Genomic DNA, 17,822 nt, shown 5'->3' with positions numbered 1-17,822 from the left:
GAACCATCAAAAAGCGTAAAAGGCAGCAGTCAAAGTAATGTAACTTTTTATGGTTTGCATAAAAAATCTAATCTTCGTGAATTAATCCTGTAAATAATAAAATTATTTGCTGATTTTTACCTAATTTTATAAGGATTTCTTACTGTAGTCACCAAAGGTTTGACGGTACTCACATATTACGTTATTTGTTACAATTTGTATTAATTGAAATAATGAAGTAGTTATTTCTGAAAAATGTTATATGTGACGTTGAACGCGAGAACTTATTTTGAGATGGCTTGACTAACTGACCAACGAACAATAAAAATAATATAACAATTCAAAAAAGCAAAATTCCAGCACACAGAACTTTTTAGTAAACCCCTTTTATCTGGAGCACTATTTTGCCTTAGAAACGTTGGGGTACGTTGACATACGAAAATACGGTTTTGATAAAGGTACATTCTCTCGCAGTGTTAGAAGCTGCATAGCTTTTACTCTCCGATTCTCAATACAATTCTACTGCATCCTTTGTTGTAGTCCATTTGCATGGAAAAGGTACTACAAAATAGTCTAAAATAATAGGTTTTATCAGTTTTAAATAATATTTTATGGCAACGAATACATATCAAAATTTTATTTTCCACGTAAACAATCTGTTCCGGGCAGTTCAGCTTCATTGAAACTCAACCAGACTAATTTCAAAAATTTACGTTCTACGGATAATACTGATATTGTTAGTACTTAAATCAAAGATGTTAGCCGTAACTTGTTTTATGAGCAAATATAGTTGAATTTAAAATTTATAACTCTTCAAAAACGTCGTTGTTTATAAACGACATTGGCATTAAGGGGTTAAAAGAAATAAATCATAAAATCAGTCGAACGAAAAAATCAAGACGCTAAAAGTTTCTGTTTCAAAACAAATCGATCCCACATTCTAGGGTTCGCAGTACCGACCTATTTTGGCGAGAACCGGTACTGCGGTACTGAAGCCCCCAGTACCGGTAGTACCGGTAAAGTACCGGTACTCGGCCATTTTATTTAAAAAAATTCGAGAAACGCTTCAAAGTTAAATTTAATGCTCAAACTTCGTCTCATTGCATCAGAAGGCATTTTTCGAGATCTAGGCCACTTTGAATTCAATAACTGCTAAGCGGTGCAACTTTCGTCGACTTCAACAAACGGTAAATGTAAGAAACCCTATTATTAGCAGTAAATCGAAGAGAGAATGTAAATACGTGTACTTTGGTCACATTTCCTCTCAGCATTATCGATTTGCTGTAAATTTTGATTTTTAAGCATACCAAACCTCCTAATTTCCTGTAAACTGTGGAGTTTTGCTGACATTTCCGATCACCAAATATTACGAATCGCTCCATTCAGAAGCAGTTCACCAACTCTAAAATTATAAAGATTTAGCAATCTACATATTCTTCGGAAAAGATTCTAAGAAAATTCAAAAATATGCACTAGACTTTTTGCATAAAAAATCCTTTTATCAAATTTACGTAAATTTAACTGAAACCCTGATCAAGTTTCCCCTACTCAACTGAATTGTCACATGACGATGTGGGTGACTGATTTATTATGAGCAAGTGAGCTAAAAATCCCTCTGTCCCTGTTACTCACTCTGCTGGCGAGTATGTACTGAGAATACTTCTGCATTCGCATTCCGTCGATAAGTCCTACACCCACGGTTGGCGCTTATTTGCATATACGAGAGATGGCTAATTACGCGTGCTTCGTTCGTGATCACACTGTCTGTCGTGTACTGTGTACTCACGTAGCAGCAAAACTGTAAACTTCGACATATTATTCAGCTGTAAAAGTATCCCGAGGCCACGTGACTTTCGATGGATAATTAGTTTACAGTATGCAGAGTTGGTACCTGTGCAAGTTTGTTATTGTACAGCAAATTGAAGTGTTTTTTGTCGAGCAAGGAAATGAAGTTTACGACTACCTTACAGAGCGACAGTTTTCTGTTGAGCGAATGATTTTTTTTGCCACCGGATTGGTAACCCTAAGGGGATCTTTGTTTTTCGCGAGAAAATATTCATTGGCGTGCCATTACACCTTGTCACTGTAATTATCATCTATCTTCTTACGTGTTCAAACAACAAAATAAACAATCTCAGGTGTTTTAATGGCTGGCACTGTACGTACATGGCAGAGGCTCGCAAATCGATTATGTTCGATCAGAAAGATTCTAGAATAGCGGAAAACACTTGTCCATAGTAGCTGCAGCTCAAGTGGTACAAGTAACTGAATGGATATTTTTTCAGAATATCTGCTGGTATTTTATTAGGTCCCAGCTCTATGCTTTCTTGTGGTTCTGCGACTCATTTGATCAGAGACGTAAAAAACCATCGCACCTAACTAGATAATTCAACACTTGTCTAAAGGGTGTATGGAATCACACTGCATCACACGAAAAGATCGTCTTTTGAAACGATTTTGCGCATAATCAAATCGGTCACATCCAAGAGTTTCTTACCCTCGGCCCTAGTAGCATAGGTCCATGCCTTCAGAAGGACAAATCGAAAAATGATGCTAATATTCACTAGACACTACGTTTCGCAGTGACTTGAACCGGAACTTTACTGATATGGGAAATCAAATTGTTCTAGCATTCAGCACGTTAACATAAAAACGCTTGAGACATTCGCGATCATCCACGCATACCAAAGCTCGTGATCTCGCAAACATGAAAACACCTTGGTTACATGGCCGGGAACTCTAGTGATATGGAAGAACTTACTCTCTCTCTCTCTCTCTCTTTCTCTCTCTCTCTCTCTTTCTCTCTCTCTCTTTCTCTCTCTCTCTCTCTCTCTCTCTCTCTCGAGAATCTGAGCAGTACACCAAAAATTAAGTATCAGATTCACGGTCTGCGCGCGATTATCCAAGAATACACGCCAATATGCGAATGCAAATAAAATCGAATTTATACACGCGAAGTTATATACACGCTAGCACATACGACATATAAGTGCCCACGCGATCGAACACGTTAACGTACGAATGCTTGAGCCCTTCGCGATAATACACGCGATTGTGAAGTCCCTACGCTCGCACATGTCTGAACCGTACAATAAATATCACATTCAGAAGCACGGCCCACTGCAATCGAACTTAAGCAATGTTTAGTGGGTAGCATTACCCGTCAATTGTAGTGAGTGATTCTAACGGTGAGTCCTTTCGAGACCCTAGCTCTACAGATCCAGTAGGGCAACCTTTGAAAAAACGACTTGAATTCACTAAACTATCCTAAACTACGTCCTATCGAAACTTATTCAGTCACGACGAAGCGGGTGGTGAGGAAGACCAAGGAGCAAGTAGCTAATACGATAACATTTCAAGTTCATCATTGTAGTGGGAACGTTTTCGTTCACCTTATTCATCGCGGCAAGAATAGAAGCAAACGTTCCTTTGTTCTTTAGACAATGGTCGAAAGACTTCATGCTGTCATTTAGTTTGCTTTTAGGTTTTAGGGGTTTCTCTCCGTTTGCTCATAACCTTTTTTTTCGATGAATTATCCGAATATTGATTGGTTTGATGCTCATTTGCTAGAACTTTTGGCCGTAGTTAATTGGTTAATGTACATGTTCGGATAATACAAATGCCGATTTTAAAATTATAATTTATTTCACGTACCGGTTCAATCAATACAACACAAAATCCAAAGTTAAATTAAGAATAACCGCCCTAACCCGCAACCGGAGAACCAGTCCAGACCTACGTCATGTCTGCCACCGCAACCAAAGTCCAACCCATTCCGCTTCTTCCGTTCTGTACCGTTCGTTTTAACAGACAACCGTATTTTGAAGCACACTTGAGCCGCTCAACTCAACCAACCGTTCACACCAGCGAACACCACTGTTGGCTGTTGCTGTTTGTGTTGTTGTTGCTACTGTATACAGTAGGCGATACTCAGAGCGTGACGTCGCCCACCTTGTTAGTGTGTTAGGTTTTAGCCCAAGCAAACCGATTCGAATAGGAAATGAGATCCGGTTGCTAGTGGCTTAGTTAACTTCTGTACTGATGACGTCGACGAACCGAGAGAAAAAGAGAGAAAGAAAATTGTTTCTTCTCATGATCTCGAAGGGGATGAGGATGGGGACGGATGGTGGCTGGTGCCAGACGATGCTAACAGCAGAGTGTTCCTCGGAAACAGTTCGTCAGTTCAGTACTAAATTTTCGCTTCAGCATACAAGTGTGTCTAGTTTAGAGCTGCCCTAACCGTATGTGTGATTCGTGACGGAAGGCAAATTTTATGCGGAAATTTAATAGAAAAAGTTTGTATTTAGCTTGACTTGTGCAACAGGTTATCGCTACCAGCTCACGGGTGTGTTAGTTCATTAGCCAATCGCTGGTCAAGTGTACATTGCAGTGACTCCAGTAAACGCGGATTCGGTTCCCAGTCAAGGCACTGCTGGCGAAAAATATGTCCCATCAGAGAACTAAGTTCAAACTGAAATCTACTGGTTGGGTGTGAAAGTGGTGATAAGAAAGTTTTCCAATTAACAAGTGGTAAGGCGGATATATAGTTTCGGTTTCCCCCCGGCGGCTAATCTCTGGGAAATAAGTATAGAAAGTTGATCATCGTCGCCCTTGGAAGTGGGGACGACTCGCAAGCTAGCTAGCTAGCACACATCTGGTTTTCGAGCGTGCGGCGGATTTGTGCAAACTACCACTCACTCTGGTTTACATGACTGACTGTACGGGACGGCAAGGTCCCCCCAAAGTCAACTACAACGCTGTCGTTTGCGAAACCGTGGTCAAATTTCCAACTGCAAACAAACTCAACCATCAGCAGCATCTACTGCAGCGGCAGCTTCAGCGACGGCTGCAATCGAGTGCATTCTTCAAGGAGAGTGTAACATGAGCGAGTGAAAACTGTGAGAGACAAATTGTTTGCAATTTTTTATTGTGACAAGAAAAAAGTTGTTTTTAATGCACGTTGAAGAACTAAGAGTGCGCTGTTTCTTACTGGAAGTGATTGTTTAAACGGAAGCCATTATTGCGCGAGAAAAAAAAAGTGTTGCATTGTAAGCGGAGTACACGGAAGGAAACGTTGGTGGAAAATTTGTCCAGTGTGTTGCGGAAGTAGGTCATCGTGAAGGGAATACTTTTGCCGTTTGGTCGAGAGAAAGGTGGGAAATTGGTGTGGATATGCTTTCTAAATTATAATCAATTTCGTCATACATTGAGTTGTTGCGTCAGTCGTATCATTGATTGGACGTTTTTGTTTACAAACAGATGTACTGAGCGCGATTCACTTATAAGATAGGAAGATTATTGATTTCATTATACTGAGGTTGGGAACAGTTTGTTTATGTGCGTAATAAATCGGAATCGACGAAGAGATTAGATCCGGGGATAGTTTCGAAAGAAATCGATCTTCTATTTAAAACAGTATTGATTGACTAATGTTTATATTTTACGGACATGTTCGACTGCTCATATATAATGAAAATATATGAAAATATGTTTGATGGGGTCTAGCAGAAGAACCAAACTAAGTTCGACAAAATCCGTTCTTGTGCATATTTTCCTTATCTTAAAAATGCAAAAAAAAAGAAAATATATGTTTTAAAATTGTGCACTGAAAATTTATATTAAATAAAGGGTTATGATATGATACTACATCAAGGACTTAAAGCAAAATATTTTGACAGTTTCTGTTTATTAAAAATAAACGAAAAAATATGTCCCGATTTTGTCAATGTTTCCATTTCGTCAGCCTAAAAGAATACACCATGGGGTTGATAAAACGGATCTTCTCTGTATTCATATTTATACAATTCCTAGGACGGCCAAATTTACTTGAGAGGGTAAATTCAACCTTGGTTGAAAACCGCTTAACTTGACTACACTCTTTGGGGGATACATAATCGTTAAATGAGATATTTACCAAAGATAAAGATGAAAATGTTGAGTCAGTGAAACATGCATAGTGATAATGAATCACACACCGGACACTGCCGTGTGGGAATTTCCACACATTTGAAAAGTCGAAATTGTGAGCTGATAAGAAATTTCATTATCATTATTTTATACGAAAGAAGTCGGTGTTCTATTTTATTTTTGAATACAGCGGATGACAGAAGCAAATACAGTCCAGTACCCGGAAAAATTGTTTTTAAGATCATGAATAAAGTGCCATGAATTCTGGAACAATCACCATTTAACGTTTCAAAAAAAGGACCATGAACAAAAATACTGTGCTTTATAATTATGTTCAATCAGCAACAGCCGCATAACGATTTTATTAGTGATATATTTGTTCTTGTTTTGTTAACATAAGTCACGGTTTTCGCTATGTCTTTACCAAACCGATTTTCTGTACGTGAACTAGTTCACAACTGTATGAACATCATTCATAAAAGCAATAATAGACAAGTGTTTTATTAATTTAATTTTTCGTAGTTGTGAATTAGAATTTATGATTAGGGGAACCCGGGGCTATTCGGACCTACTTAAACAAATCGCCCTTTTAGGTGGATAGGTGATACAAAATTTACCGGTCAAAGGTCCCAATTGTTAGTTTGAAACCTCAGCTACATTTTGGTGCCATAAAAATGTTCATTTACACCACTCAATGGCAGCGCTAGGCGACGATTTGCAAACCTCTACATTTTTCCATACTTTTATAATGTAGGGGTAATTCGGACCACCCTACCGGGCAATTCAGGCCGTCATTTTTATTTAATTTTTTTGCAATGGAATTATCTTTACCTATGAAATATTTATAAGAGACACTTCTTAAGAAGCAAAAAAAAATTGCTTTACAAAAACTTATTCTGGTAAGTCACAGATATCGATTGGCGGCCCATGTATTTTCTTTGATGTGGCGTGCGCAGCCGCAAGCCGCTGAACGTTGGTTGACGGAATAGGGGGTCTGAATAGCCCCGTACGCTCAAGTGGTGAGTGGTGAGCGTCTCGAAAATATCTGTGTGTTCACCCAAACAAAAATCATTCCATTACATAGAAGCCTCAAGCTTTTCAAAACACTTAATTATTATTTTGTTCACTTTTTTATTGCTTTAATCACGGTTTTACCATCATAATGATTTAATGTTTTGAGGATGGCAAAAAAAATGAAACACGTTATATCTCCTTTCTACAAAGAACAAAGAATCAAATTCAGCTCTCAAGATTAATGTTTCAGAATAGCGGTTCCATGAATATGTACGATAGTCAGAGTCTTACTATTTTCTGAGAAATGTCTGTCGTAATAGCTCCGGGTTCCCCTATATAACACTCTGGATATTTTTTTGGAGAAGAATGACCCTTGGGGTTAAATCCTCCATAATAAACAACATCTAACATTTTATCGTGAATTATTTCACGAAGCTCTGAATTTCGTTTATAAATCCTTTCAAAAAGTCACGTTTCCTAATATATTGGTCACGATTCAACATCCGTGTTTGTGAAATATCAAAATCATAAAATATTCATGTACTCGTAAATTGGTAGATGATTTCTAATATAATAGTGTTCGTTAAATAGTTCACAAAATCATTATTCATATTATTCATGCATTCGTAAACTGTTTCATGATTCCTAGTATAATAGCCACGACTGCCCATACGTGTTTGTAAAGTAGTTCACAAAATCATAAAATATAATGTAAATGTATTTGGGAACTAGTTCATAATTTTTAGTATAATAGTCACGACTTGCCACTCGTGCTCGTGAAATAGTCCACAAAATCATGAAATAGTCGTGTATTCGTGAATTGGTTCATGTTTCCTAGTATAATAGTCACGGCTGACCATGCATGCTCGTAAAATAGTTCACAAAATCATAAACTATTAGACGTGTATTGGTGAACTTGTTCATGATTCCTAGTATAACAGTCACGACTTACCATTCGTGCTTATGAAATAGTTAACAAAACCATGAATTCATGGGTTCGTGAACTAGTTTGGGATTCCTAGTACATGATTCATCACCTTTCATGCTTGTGATCTTTAGAAGATATCCCTAATCATTTTCAATATTATGCAAATATTCATGAAATTTTCACGATAACTATTTCACAATCACAAATTGTGAAATCATCTTTATTTCTCACACTTATCATATAATTACACAACCCGTCAAAAGTTTGGAATCCCTTGTATTGCAACACCCATATTGAATAGTGTAACACCTCAAACAGTTTAGCATCACATTAAAAGGATAAATTCAGGATGCTATATCTCGAAACCCTGCTTATCTCCAAAGCAACTCTCTTCAGCAAAGTTGTTCTAAAGGCCAAGAGGGTTCGGGAGATGAACATTTCGAATCATAATTTTGTTACTACGTGGTGCTAGTATGCATGCAAAGTTTAATATTTTAGCTTGCTTTATCTTGTTTTCCGAACGGCACACCTATTACACTTAATCAATAAAGTTGTTCAGAAGAAAATGGCCGTGTGGATGATAATCATTTTAGTTCGGTATGCTGTTACCATATGGTGCTAGGGTACATGTGTAATAATGAATTTTAAACTTTTTCGATCAAATGATTCTGACTATTTCTTCAGATAGATTTATAACGAGACAAATGCCGTGCGGATTCTAAACTCTGCCACCATATGGCGCTAGCATTCATGACTGAAATAATGAACTTTTGAACTACTAATATCCACTATTTCAAAAATCACTCCTATCAATAGTCATGTAAATGATCTAGAGCAACAGGTAATTCTGGTCAATATGATCTGTCCAGCTCAATTACCCTATATAAATACCGGCTAGTTTCTTAAGGATGCATTGGATTTTAAAGTGATAAAAAGGCAAACACTCAATCATAAACTTTTCGTGAGGGGGGGGGGGGGTGTAGATATCGTAGTTGGTAAATCGATTGCCTTGTACGCAGCTCACCTGAGTTCAATTCCAAACCCCGCACATAAGGTTAGAGATTTTTCTAAAGAGACTTCTCTAACCCGACAAAGAGGCAAATGACCCGTAGGTTAAAACCTCTATAATCAAAATAAACAAAATAACCTTTTTGGTGATGCATAAAATAATGTCCCAGCGATATAAATGAAGAAACTCTTAAAGGCTTATCTTTCGCATGTCATGACCTGATAAACAACTTTGTTGAAGACAGTCGAAATTTAACAAGTTAAAAATCCACAACCTAATATGTATAGTAGTGCTACGTAATGACAGAGTTTCGAACCAAACACATCACCATCATCATCATAGTATTTGTTTTCTACACAACTTTACTGAAGACGCGAATATTCAAGCTGGTCGAGTGGTCAAAGTCAAGTTAAAAAATTAATGAATTCCGATGCACACACTGTAGTAGAATTCCATATCAAACAGCTTGCTAGCCACACGAACTTATAGTTTTATAATTGACTTCGCTGAAGATGCCGATTGTCTAGGCTGTCGGTATCAATTAATAATCCAAAATTAATTAAATCATACGTATGTACACTAGTGCCACGTAGTTAGAGAGTTCCGAATCAAACCGATAATATCCACAAGGTCTTGTCCTTTAATACAAGTTCGCTGAGAGCGCGAATGTTGTAGGAAATGAAGATCACCAGATAAAATATGTCCAATAATGTATTATTATTTCACATATACATTAGCGCCACGTGTTGGCAGAGTTCCGAGTTAACATGATTATTATGTGCATGGGCATGACCTTTTGAACGATTTTTCCAAAGACACGGATCTTCTAGGACGTTAGGAAAATGAGAAGAAACAAGTTGAAGTGCACAAATTCACAGGTACGCTAGCTCCACGTAGCGACTGAATTCCAAATTAAAATGATCACCTGTCAAACCACATAGGCCTAAAGAATAACTTTGTTGAAGAGAGTAAAGATGTAGATAATGAGGGTTTGAGAGACAGCATCTTGAATTCACCCTTTCCTATGTGATGGGTGTTGCAATTATTAAGGCGATTCCAATCTTATGACGGGTGGTGTGCGCCCAGATGCTAGCGAGCAATAATAGACACGAGCAGCAGATATAAAAATAAACTATTAGGACTTCCAACGTCGTTATTCATTTGATAAGGTTTAGTGTGATGTCTAGACAGAAAACGAAAACGGTGCTGAGCATCAAAATACGTTATAGAGCCACAAATCGTATTCGTGATATAGTTCACAGAACAAGATTCGTCGAATCAGTCCCACTTTAATGACCCAGTTCATATTGTCACGGTAATCCGAGTAAAACATCCTATAGTAACCAAAAATAGCACATCACGATAAAGTGAAGAGAGATTACGAATGTCATGATAAAACTGCTGAAACGAACATAGATCACATCACTCCACGTGTCAAATTTGAAAAGCATCACTCCACGTGTCAAATAAGCTCAAGAAAAAAATATCACGATAACGTGCATATAAATTACGAAAATCGTGTGAAGATCCCGAAACCATGAACTTAAATAACAATTCTTGTGTCTATAACCTCAAAAATCGTGACCAAGATTCTGAATTCATGACCATAAATTACTCAACTCATGACTAAAGTATCACGATAACGTGAATAGAAATTACAAAAAAATGTGATTAAGATCCTGAAATCATAAGTACCATTACGAAATCATGAAAATACTGAAATCATGAACATAAATTGCGCTATCCTGCCAGAAAATCCGATAGTGAACTGAATACAATCTCACGATAATGTGATGAGACATTACGAAGATTGCAACTAAACTCCTCTAATCACAAACATCGTTTAATTATCCACTCTTTTAGTTGATATAGTTTATACAAGCTAGTGTATCTACAAATTATCAACGAGAATCATATCAAAACTATACATGGCCAGAGAACACCCACAGTAACCCAACTATATGTATGTTTATGATTCATGAATACGAGGTTTATGACTCATCATTTCAGGAACTTGGTCAAGGTTTTCGTAAATCATACAAGATTCGGATTGTAGTATTTGTAGGGGAAGCTGTACCAATTCGGACCTAGTAAGTGTTTAGCAGTTACAGAATTAGCAAACGATTTACAAATACTTGTTTTCGTCAAGAAGCCACATCAATTGCGCACATTTTTTCTAACGTGACTGTTTCTTATCTTTTATCGTATTGTGCATAAACGTTTCTGCATAAAAGTGAAACAAAACACAGTGTTTTTCTGCCAAAATCGTGCGATCTGTTAAATACGCCTACATCATTAAATTTGGGTTAATGACGTCTATGGAGGAATTTGTGGACATTATATTTTCCAATTTTATTGCAACTTCATATATTAAAATTATGCCTTCGGCAAAGTTGTAGAGCAAGCGTATGCCAACAACTTTGTTGAAGACACAAAGTCTTCATCTTTAATAGCTTCAACATTGTTACTGGCTGTTTGTGGATGATTCCTTTACAGCCAATATATTAATATAACTTACTAAATATCAATCTAACAAGTTCGGTATGTTCCGTTAAAGGGGTTTGAATTATCAAAATAGACAACTATCTGTATTACAACAATGACTTATCTCCTGTATTTTAAAGTAATTTGTCAATTTTTGACAAATGGTGATTTTTCGTAAACGTCAAAACGGCTGAGTTTGCGTCAATAGTGTTTTCGGAATACTTATCAAAAATGGCAAGGTTTGTCAGTTGCTGCTAGGATTTTTGTGTTCATTCTCATATAAGTGAGATTTTTGAACTATTTTTTTAGGTAAAAGAAATGAGCTAACATCTTTGAAAAAGTTGTGGAGATTGCTTTTATAAATATCTTTGCTGAATACAGGCAGTCTCTTCTTTAAATGCTTAAGAAGTTGTAGCTCGTTATATTTGGATGACCCGTACACATATTTTTTTCAAATATGTTTTCAATTATCATCCCAACTGATTTCATATATTCTACGAATTCAATTGTTAAAATGCACTATTTTTATAACCGCATATTTTTTTCTGATCTGGGGTATTTTAGAACATATTGGACATTTTTTGAAAAACAATAGTTTTTCCAAATCATCTACTGGAGGCAACAAGAGACAAGTGAACTCTGTTAAGTTGATGTAGAATTTCTAAATGCAACTAGAGCAGGTTGCCCGATTTTTTCATGGTAAGATATTATCTTGATAAGACGAACAACTTTTTGGAACATGGAGAAGCTTTATATACGATATTAAAGCAGATTTATTGAAAAAAAATTGAAAGTGTCATTCACAAACAACGATCAATAGCTTCAAGTGTACTATAAATAGAGATTTTTGGTCTTCATAAAAAATGTTCACAAAAACAAGTTGTTGAACATTTCTGAAGACTGAATCTTGTTTTTCATACTTTGAAAAAAATATAGTAATTTTCTCACTTTAAGGGGGATTAATCATTATAACCTATATCATTAAATGAAGGTCTTGGATCATCATTAGGTCCGAATTACCCCAACTCTAGTCCAATTCAGACCACCCGTTGCTTTCCGATATTTGGCAAAAGAAATGAATTAGAAGTTCTTCCTATTTGTTTTTTTTACGTTTTTCGAATAATCAAATACGTTATCGTATGAAATATGCGTAGACTTGTAACGTGACAGACAAAAGCCTTGTCTATATACGCTATTCATATTATTACAATAGATGAGAAAAAGCTGAGGATCCGAACTTGGCAGAGAAATGCTGTTGGGTATGAGCAATATCACCAATAAAATAAAAAGTCTACTTTCTCATCTCCCGCAGAGTATTTGTTTCTAAGTCAAAGGATGAATTAATCCAATATTTTCAACTACATTTTTTTTTAATTATTTGTATTTACACATGTACAATTGAAGTTTTGAAAAAACTCGTATTGGACCTATAGTGCACGAGGTGGAACAGTTATTTAAGGTGAAAATGGAGCTTTATCTCAAAGAGGTGTCCTATATTCGGCTACATCACGTGCGTAATTGTGCACTGATAACGTTTTGAAGCTTAGCCTACGAAGAAAAGTTAATAGAGATTAAGGGTACACTTACCCGATTTAGCACCGCGAATTAGTTCAGACCACATTGAAAGATGAATTTAATTATTTTTGAGGAACTCTAATTTGTCTTATCTAACATAATGCATATTCATAACAAACTATAATGTTACTTTCTATGTTGGATTGTTTCCGATAATCAGTTAGATGAGCTGCATACCAGTTGTTTGTGTCTGTGGTAAAACTGACAGCATCGCCGCACAACAATTACAATCAATAATAGTTTTGTTATTTTCAAAAAGATGATAATCAAACACATTGTTTGCCAAAATTTCATCTCTCAGGTTAATCTCATCTTTCAGTTTAATTTTTACAGAATCAAATGTTCCTCAATTTTAATGAAATACTTCAGATGCTGTTTCACTCATTCTTTTGATTAGATTATAATTATACTTTTCAGTCTAATGATTTCAACGAAAATGTATTTCAGCAACATGTGTTTGCATCGCAATTGTACCAAATCTATTATTATTTCTCGCTTCTCTTGATACACCGTCGTGTTGCTACGCAACAGATCACTGTCAAAGCTTACAAAATCGTATCGAATCGAATGTTATTTAATCGAACGTCCTCCATTCATCCAGCCAGAAAATTTACCAGCAGAAATTTAATGAGTGTACGAATTTCAGGTTCGCAAAAATCTATTTTGAAAACAATCCAACGCATGACTACCGTCACCGATTGGCTTAGCTATTGTTGTTGTTTTTGTTACAGATCACCATCGTCATAGTCTCCCGATATGCTAAAACGCAACCAAAACCTAACCTAACAACATAGGCACGCGCTCTGGTTGACGTCAATCTTCGCGGACTTCAAATTACCACCATATGCGCCATTCATCCCAGACGGCAAGGGTCATCCCGTAACGCACATCAATCCGGGTGGGCGGCGTTCGTTAACCAGTGGATGACGATAATTCACATAACTGAGGCAGGTTTTATTACTTTTTACTTGAACGATTTCCTAGAAAAGTTCATATGGAAGCCGTTTTCAGTTGCTTGATGTTTCGGATAGCGGCTTGATCCGCCGTAATCTACCTATGTAGCTGACCGACCAGCGGCAAATCACGCTTGTTTCAGGCTGGAAAATCACCTCATACTCACACCAATGAGAATAGTCGAAACAATCGCCTCAAGTCAGCTGTCATCGCGTGATGTGTATTTTCTACAGAACTCAGTATTGTTGTGATTCGTTCGAGTCTTTTACACAGCTGTTTACAGCTCGCTTTTTTGATAACTTCAATCAGCGAAATGTGGGTCCCGTTATTTGATAAACAAAGAAAGTACGCACGTCAAAGACGCACGGCTTCGTGATAAAGCAAGGAACGTAAGCACCTCTGGCATTGAGTGGTTGAGAGGGTTGGCTAGATTTACGTAGGCAGTATGTATCAACGTAATTTGATATTTGTCCGGATCCGTTCTGGAACTCGCAGTTGTGTCCGTGTTGTGTAACGTCATTTTCCTGCTGCGAGTGGGTTAAATAGTAGCGATGGGGATGGGGATCTAGCTGAAGCGTAATAATAGTGTTGATGGCGAAGTCGTACGAATGCATACTGTCCTTCCCAGCGTGTGATGCGATGTGATATGGTTCATCAGGCCGCAGAAATGTCGCACGAGTCATTATCTGTTCCGTGCAACGATACACATATCTATAATATTTAAGTGCTTTTTTGAATGTGTAATATTGAGTACGTGTTATCGAGTTTGTGCTAACGGAATTCCAAACTGTTTCCGGTAGACTCGTGAAACGGGGTACGATCGAGTGTTTATATTTTAATTAACAAAAATGTTATGTGAGTAACGATCCAATTGTTTTTAAGTATAGACGTACATACAGTTTGGTTTATAGCGAATCTCGGTTGTATCAGATATGTGATACTAAACACGTTTATTTGTCTAATGTCAGCCGGAGATTCTACTGAAGCGTTCCAGATGAATAGACGAAGACAATAGTTCTAGCAATATTCCCGCACGATCGCTGTGGCGAATGAACAAACTGATCGCTAGAGCTGATATGATAATGTAGGCGTGCGAGGCTGAAATCTCTTATTGTTGACCAGCAAGTACACTTGAACTATTTGAGCCTAGTTTTCAGATAGTTAGTTTGAGAAGGAGTGGTTGTAGTGTTGCCAATTCACTGAAATGTTAAATTATTTTCAGGTCTGGTTCTGCAATTGCTTTTTCGGAAAATTTTCAATGCTTTAGTCGAAATCTCTTTGAAATAATGTGTTATTTTATAACAATGGAAAAACGCTCATATTTGGTTCAGTACATGGCGCAATGAAAAATTTCTAGCGCGAGCTATTCTAGATTTTGCATTCATTAAAGTTTAAGTTCAAGTGTGATCAATCACACGAAGTGACCGAGATACGTATAGTCGACTACCACCAATTTGAACCAAATTTGGTGGAATTGTTCATCTAGGCCATTATCCACATTTTGGATAGGCGTTTCACAACTCGTCAGGGTGCTACCATGGGCCTAGCCGTGGTTTGGATTATTATATAACGGCCATAGACAAACAATTCTCCCAAAATAGGTTCAAATCCCTAACGGTCGATTTTAGGTTTGCACTTTTTCGCGATCATTTAGTGCGAAATGACCCATATGTATTACAAAACTCCACAGAGCAGGTGACACGCTTTACTCCCTTTAGTACAGCTTGATTTACCTTTTCTTCCTACTTCTAGATTTAAAGATCAACCAATAAGCTCAGAAGTTTTAGTAAAAGTATTGAAATACTAAGTTATTCAATGCTACCTATCATTTTTATCTTTTTAACTAGTCATATACTTCTCTTATACTCATAGGATTACCGGCATGACTGACTAATTTGTTACAATAGTATTCTTCCGGTCGGTTTTTGTGTATCGGGATAAAAAATACCCGGTCTAGTATGTTCAATATATCCACCTGCATCTTGTAAGGCAGTCACCTGGGCCCACTTATTTTAATATTATTTTTCATTGGCCTATGAAGTCGTGTCAAATATGGAAAACTATTGTACGCTGATGATTTAAAAATGTTCCGTTCTATCGCTGCGAGACTTGATTCTGCCGTGCTACAAGAAGACATTATTATTTTAAAATTACATACTACAACGGACGTAATGCTGAACGGAATGGCAGTCAACGTTAATCAAGGCAAACGGTTATGTTTCGGACGCTTACTAACTCCTAGTCGCTGTGAGTATAGTATATACAAGGAGGAAATAGTGAAATAGTCTATTCTGTTCGTGATTTGGGAGTTATCAGGAAACTACCGTGGAACGCTCCAATTTTATTACCGCCATACGCAGACAGGTGTATGTTACTTGGTCTACAGACTTAGCAGAGTCTTCCTGCAGATAATTCTAGTTTTGAGTTTGGAATCGGGTAACATCTTATTTTTGGAATATATTGGTATGTACCTCCCCGAATTACTCGTAATCCCACTCTGTCGTGGATCCCCAGACACCACACTGCATCTAGGTAAAATAATTGGGATTCGTTATGTTCGAGTTTACTATTTCCAAGTAAAGGTATACGTTTTTAACAAACTTATATTGCGGTTTATTCAGAAGATTTGATAAATGAAATATAATTCCCTTGGGTTATGATAAATCTAAAGGATACGTACTAGACAGCCCAATTTATTTATTTTTTTTTTTTTTAAACTCAATCGGCCCACCCCTAAGTCGATTCCTAGTCCTACCAGGAGTACTTGCACCAACTAAATTTGAAGCAAATCGGACAAGTCAATCTACCGGACTAACGTGCCTGAAGTTTGTATGAGATTTTTAGACAATTTATAAGGAGAAAATCCACTAGGTCGCATTTTCGCCGCTAGGTGGCATTGTATGCATCGTATTATCACTGTAAGTGAAAATAAGAAAGATAATTTAATTGTCTACAGCTTTGTCGAAGATTGCTGGTGGCAATCCGGCTTTGTTAAAAGAAGTTAGTAAACTTTTAACGAGGTGATGTCTGAGCCAGTTTTGCATGGAGCCTAGCAGTGCATGTTTGTGTATTAGTATTCGATTCCCACGAACTACACTTTTTTGTGAAATAATGGTTGGATTTAGCTCAATAGTATGTTCAGAAGAATTGTAGTACATAATACGAGTTATGTTTTTGTTAGGAAATTTTAGTTCCACTTGTGGCATAGAGGGTGCTAACACAAACTTTTCATAGAAGAGAGATAAAATATCGAGATGTTCGGAAGAATTATTGAAAAATGCCTGTTTTACAACTTTGTGAAAGACACCTAATTTCTATCTCTCTCCGCTAAAAGGTTAGTGTTGGCACCCTCTATGCGGTAACATGTGTAACTCAAATGTTTTAACCAAGACAGGCTTCGTATTATTTACTATAATTCTTCTAAACATACCATTGAGCTAAATCCAACCATTATCTCACAAAAATGTGTAGTTCGTGGGAATTGAGTACAAAAATTAGCAAAAGGAAAGCACTTCTAAAAGAAAAAGAATTAAAATGGAAAACAAACTTGAGCTAGAAAATTAGCGATTGTTTTCGAGACGTGAATATGAAATAATTTTGAGCGGTCCAATGGTAAAGAATACCTTTCCTATTACATAACAAATTCATTAAATTCATTAACGTACAAATGCTCGAGCCCTTCGTGATGATACACACGACCGTGAAGTCCTTACGCCCGCACATACCAGAACCGTACAATGAATATCACATAAAGCGGTGTTTTAGTGAGCGCCATTGCCTGTCTCGTCAGCAATTGTAGAGTGGGATTCTTACGGGGAGTCCTTCCGATCCGAGAACCTAGCTCTACAGCTCCAGTAGGACAACTCTTGAAAAAAAACTTTGTATATAATCCCTTAAGGCGTAGCAATTGTTGAAGTCGATACATCAAATATTGGAGCCCAGCTTAGACATACAAGACAAAAAAACAATAGA

The 17,822-nt window shown here is 37.0% G+C and overlaps 1 protein-coding gene across 4 annotated transcripts in view; it reads left to right on the top strand.

The window, feature by feature from the left end:
* LOC131681615 (PRL-1 phosphatase) overlaps positions 1–17,822 on the top strand; it is a 199,398-nt gene that overhangs the window by 129,164 nt on the left and 52,412 nt on the right. For 2 of the 4 annotated variants that reach the window (XM_058962515.1, XM_058962513.1), the window contains exon 1: positions 4,167–5,132. The exons of 1 other annotated variant lie outside the window; for it this stretch is intronic. The gene's annotated coding sequence lies outside the window, so the exon portion shown is untranslated. Of the gene's footprint in view, positions 1–4,165; positions 5,133–17,822 lie in introns of those variants that run through there. One more of the 4 variants, XM_058962517.1, reaches the window with a different exon arrangement.

Source organism: Topomyia yanbarensis, chromosome 2 (genome assembly GCF_030247195.1).
Source record: "Topomyia yanbarensis strain Yona2022 chromosome 2, ASM3024719v1, whole genome shotgun sequence".
NCBI classification, from domain to species: Eukaryota; Metazoa; Arthropoda; class Insecta; order Diptera; family Culicidae; genus Topomyia; species Topomyia yanbarensis.
This window is presented reverse-complemented; position numbering and strand designations above follow the sequence as displayed.